Source organism: Parasteatoda tepidariorum, chromosome 5 (assembly GCF_982258835.1).
Source record: "Parasteatoda tepidariorum strain Cologne lab strain chromosome 5, Ptep-v5.0, whole genome shotgun sequence".
NCBI classification, from domain to species: Eukaryota; Metazoa; Arthropoda; class Arachnida; order Araneae; family Theridiidae; genus Parasteatoda; species Parasteatoda tepidariorum.
The window spans coordinates 104609204-104615203 of NC_141759.1; positions in this window are offsets into that span (position 1 = coordinate 104609204).

Sequence of the window (6000 nt, forward strand, 5' to 3'; positions counted from 1 at the left end):
TTCCGGGATTTTACCAATTTTTAAGCATTATTTGAAATTTCCCGAAAAAAAATTTTTTTTCCCTATAGGATCCTTTAATGTATCGAAAAACACATTAAATAAATAATATAATGCAAAATACACAAAATAAGAAAAAAATTTAAAATTGACCACAGCTGGGGTTTGAACCAATGCCCCCTCACTCCATGCGTAATTCACTAGCACATGGTCTTAGCCGTTGGACCACGCTTATACGAGGATTGCGCTACAACATAGCTTAAAGTACCCTCTCCCGGCTTGCTAAACAGAAGACTTAAGGGGCCATTGCGGCCCCCCTAATTGGGTTATAAAATTTTGCTTTGGTAGAGGGGTCCGGCACATAGAGGCCTATATTCGGTCCGAGTTTGAAAATTATAACTTAAAATTAAAGGGAAGTAGGTTGGCTTGAAATTTGATACTTTTTCCCGCCATTTTATTTTATTTTACTTTTTATTCCAGTATGCTTTATTTCACAAAGAGACACCCTTGATGTTATACTTAGAACAACAGAATTCACCTGTTAAACTATCATGAAAAAATTGTAAAAGGAGTTTAAAAAAATAATATATTAATAATAAACTAATTTTCCGGGATTTTACCAATTTTTAAGCATTATTTGAAATATCACGTATAAAAATTTTTTTTCCTTTTAGGAACCTTTAATGTATCGAAAAACACATTAAATAAATAATATAATGTAAAATAAACAAAATATGAAAAAAATAAAAAAAATTCAAAATTGTCCACAGCTGGGGATTGAACCAACGCCCCCTCACTCAATGCGTAATTTACTAGCACATGGTCTTAGCCGTTGGACCACGCTTATACGAGGATCGCGCTACAACATAGCTTCAAGTACCCTCTCCCGGACTGCTAAACAGAAGACTTAAGGGGCCATTGCGGCCCACCTAATTGGGTTATAAAATTTTGCTTTGGTAGAGGGATCCGGCACATGGAGGCCTATATTCGGTTCGAGTTTGAAAATTATAGCTTAAAATTAAAGGGAAGTAGGTTGGCTTGAAATTTGATACTTTTTGCCGCCATTTTATTTTATTTTATTTTTTATTCCAGTATGCTTTCTTTCACAAAGAGACACCCTTGATTTTATACTTAGATCAACAGAGTTCACCTGTTAAACTATCATGAAAGTATTGTAAAGGGAGTTTAAAAAAATAATATAATAAAAATAAACTAATTTTCTGGGATTTTACCCGTCTTTAAGCATTATTTGAAATTTCAAGAATAAAATTTTTTTTTCCTTATAGGATCCTTTAATGTATCGAAAAACACATAAAATAAATAATATAATGTAAAATAAACAAAATAAGAAAAAAATTAAAAATTGATCACAGCAGGGGTTTGAACCAACGCCCCCTTGCTCCATGCGTAAATCTCTAGCACATGGTCTTAGCCGTTGGACCACGCTTATACTAATTTTGTTACCATGCTCTTTCCTGCTTTATGCTACTTAATTCGTGAGAGAATAAAAACGTATCACCTACATCAGTTTTATTTCGATTTCACCTAATAAGTTCTCATTGTGAGTATAAATTTATTACGCATATTTTTTGATTATTGTTGAATCGACGAACTCAAATGTCATACGTACGATAGACTGATTTAAAAGTTAAACTACTGAAATACGTTTTCCTTTTGAGAGCAATAATTTAAATTAGAATTTTTTTCTTAAATTGGTGTTTATACTTTTTAATGTTTTTTCTTTTTTAGATCGGCAAAAGTTTAGAAGTGCTTTTAGTATAAATTTTAATACATTTGTCATAAACTATATATAAAAAATAACAATTATTAATCACAAAATTAGTGATCTTCCTGAAATTGTAAAGCACTAATAGTGTATGCGTCAAGACTCAAAATTTTGTCTCTCTTAAAGTTTGAGGCCGCCTTTTAGCATATACTAGCAATGCATTTAGTTCTGAAAGTGCTTAAACGATCGGTAACATTCTAAAGCTTGAATTTTAGAACATGGAAATATGCTTGAGCACAAACACGCTAAATGATTTACTTGTCAAGAAAAAGAATGTTTAATAGAAAGAGTTTTAACTAATCAGATGAATAACCAAATCAATTATTCAAAAGAAGTATTCAGAAGAATTGTAAAAGTAATTAAATAACGAAGTCTTGCAACCTGTGGAGACGATAGAACAATTGGCTCGCAACATTATGGAAATTATTTGGAGACTTAAGAATAATTGAGTAATTTTTTACCCTTTTTCTTGCTGGACTTAACCAGACATTTCCCACTTAGATTGGTTGACATTTACTGTCCGATATGTGAACGACGACGGAATTCCAGTGGTACTTTTTTTGATTTATTCCAACTGAAAGACATAAATCTGAGTATCTTTTACTAATGACCAAAGCATAAATATAAGTGATTGTCGAATACAAACATAAGATAATGCACCAAATATGGCAAGCGAGTACTCAGGTTTACAAGCAAGGTTAAATAAAATAATTTTTTTCTTTTTTGGTGTTTTTTAGAGGATTATTTCCGATTTTAACAGAAACTTGGTCTTTTCTTCTCCAGTTCTACCCATCAGGGGAATACCTTAACTGAATGCTTAGAATATGGACTAGTTGTTAAGCGTTCATCGGATACGAGGTGGTTCAACCATTTAGACGCAATAAGGGCACTGCATAAGAGTTACGGAAAAATTATGGCCGTTCTTCAAACTTTAGAAAAGAAAAGCTTCTAAAAATTAGACTCTGTGATCTTCTAAAGAAATTAGAAAATACTGTGTTGATGGAATTTTGTGGTGATATCAGGGCCGGATTAACCTATAGGCACACTAGGCACGTGCCTAGGGCCTACGAAAAACTTGGGAGAAAAAAATTTGTTGTCAAAAATAGTTTAGCTTTAAAGACAACAAGTGTATTTTGCACAAAATTATGAAGATACAAATAAAAATATAATATTTTACGGCAATAAATTATTTTGCAGAATCTTATGATCTAATATATTACTTTTTTGCGATTTTTGGATTCAACGAAATCTTGTATTATGCTGTCGAATTCCAAACCTTGGCAACAGTAAGTGTTGCTAGGCGACCGCAGACGATTTTAATCGAAAGTTTGATATTTTTAAATATAAATTCAGCAGACGATTTACCATTATAGCTTCATTTGTGTTGTTGACAGTAAATTGAAAAGTTCTTCTCTTTCAAAAAATGGAATTGAAACGTGAACATTTTCGTGCTATTATTTTTCATAACTTTCGACGTGGATTGTCAAGACAAGAGTGCTTCGATGAACTTAATTCTTTATTCAGCGATAAAGCGCCATCCTACAGCATTGTAAAAAATTGGTATAACGAATTTAATCGTGGTCAATGTTCGATCCAGGACGAATCCCGTGCAGGTCGTCCAAAATCCGTTGTTGTGCCAGAAAAGATCGATGCTGTGCGTGAACTGATAAAGCAAGATCGTCATGTGACATACCGTGAGATAGAGGGGTCTTAGGACATTAGTATGACTAGCATCAATAAAATATTGCATGAACATTTGAGCGTAAAAAAAATTTGTTCGCGTTGGATCCCGCATAATCTGACAAACGCTCAAAAAAAGGCTCGTGTCGATTGGTGCAAGAAAATATTGGAACAATACGTTCAAGGTACATCAAAGGCTGTGTATAACATCTACACAGGTGATGAATCATGGATCTATGCATATGAGCCGGAAACAAAACAGCAATCAACTGTATGGGTCTTCCAAGACGAGGCAAAACCAACAAAAGTTGTTCGAGGAAGAAGCACATCGAAACAAATGATTGCCTGTTTCTTCGGCATTAACGGTCATGTGGCAACAGTGACGTTAGAGCAACGCAGGGCGGTCAATTCTGAATGATACACGACCATTTGTTAGCCAGAAGTCATCGGAGAAATTCGAAAAAAGCAGAAGAACAGGCGAATCATTCTTCATCATGACAATGCGAGCTCTCAAACAAAGGCATTTCTGACGGAGCGGAAGATCGAACTGATGGGCCATCCGCCGTACAGGCCTGATTTGGCACCCAATGACTTTTTCTTATTCCCACACATCAAAAATAAATTACGTGGACAACGATTTTCGACCGCCGAAGAAGCGGTTGATTAATTCAAAACGCATGTTTTGGAGTTACCTCAATCGGACTGGAAGAAGTGCTTTGAAAATTGGTTCAAACGCATGCAAAAGTGTACTGATCATCATGGAGAATATTTTGAAAAACAATAAAACCAATTTCGATCCTACATATTTGTTTTTTCATTATTAGGCCAGAAATATAAATAGCAACCCTCGTATTAGCCGTTATAAAATGATCGAGAGATTTTTCGGTTCGATATCAGAGGGTGGAAAATGCAGTCTGAAATTGAGAATATCTTGTAAAATGCAGCAGAGTTGCACACGAGAGTGCTAGAATCTCACCAAACCCAGCTCAGTAGACGCACATACCGACTCGCAAGTATTTTATCAAACATGTAGAATGATTGGCGCTTTCATACGCTATGGACCGAATTGAATTGTGGAAACGTGGTATAGAACAATGTGAAAATCGACATGGTAACGAAAAAAGATCTCATTTTTAAAAAAGGAAAATTAAGCACTTTTTAAAAACACCCAATGAAAAAAGCACCTTTAAAGGCTTATAAATAACGAAAATAAGCACCTATAAAAACGCTATGCACCATTTCCAAGGAAAATGTTACGGAATTTTAAAGATGAAGATAAGACGACACGTACTCCACCAAGAATTTCTCGCCTGACATTTTAATATGGAAATGCACATGATGTTATTTTACAAGGTAGCGAACTATTTAAAGTTTATCTCCTAGTAATGGGCACATTATTTAGTCATTAAAAAAACTTCTTTCAATGGCGTATAAATCAATAGTTGATTTGTTTTCTCAGATTTGAATTCTTTAAAGTCTGAGGAATTAATGCTTCACTGTTATTATTTTTGTAGATTTTATGTGAATGAAAAAAGAACTAGCGCAATAATTAGAACATTTCAAGCATTACCTGGCCTAGGAATATAAGCTAGATCAATTAGGAATAGGCGAGATGCATAAAATAGTAAAGAACAACAATTTCGAAGACACATCTCCATACATTGACATTTCACTTTTAATTTTTTCCTCACTAACGATAACTAAATGTTGTGTCGCACGTTCATTCTCCGGAATAAAATTATTAAAAAACGAAATGGTATGACTTAAAAAAGTATGAGTCATTTTGTCAATCACGAGCATTGAATCTTGCAGGAAATTGATTTTAATAATGTGATAGAAGGCTTCCACTCTCAAAAAGCGTAAAAAGTGTGACTACCTTAAATTTTCTATGTAAATAATCAGTGGCCCGGGGTGGGAGTGGCTCTACTCTGGGATCTCCCAGATTATTACGATTCTACAAATATTGTGTCCCGCAGTGGACTGATCGTTAAGACACTGTTCCCAGCAAATCACAGAAGTCAAGCATCACTGGCTGCGGTCAGTGTGCGGGTGTGACCACTTGGATCAGTCTGCGTAGGGACCGAGGGTGTGCGGTATTGATCCTCGTTAAACTGTTCTATCGTAAAGTGCTCGACCTCGCGTGCAGGTCGTCGGGCTACCGAAGCGGGGGCACCATACCCTCTGCAGAGGATGGCATGTCTTCGGATCATCCTCAGGGATGTTTCCCAGACCGTCGCCAATAGCCCATTGTGCAGCTCTAGTGCGACATAAATGAGCAACAACAACAACATCTACAAATATTGTCTGACCATTCGGCAAACTTACAAGATTTCATATTCCTGCTTTTATTTTTTTCCCCAACCAAATACAAGCTTAAGTACAGTCCGCAAAAAAAAAGATATCACCCTGAATAACTTTCGTTCTAATGATCGGATTTTCACGAACTAAGTGTTAATCTTAATGGTTCCTGGGGGTGACCTCAAATATGCTAATTAATTAATGCTAACTATTAATTAAGTTACGAAATCAGACACAAA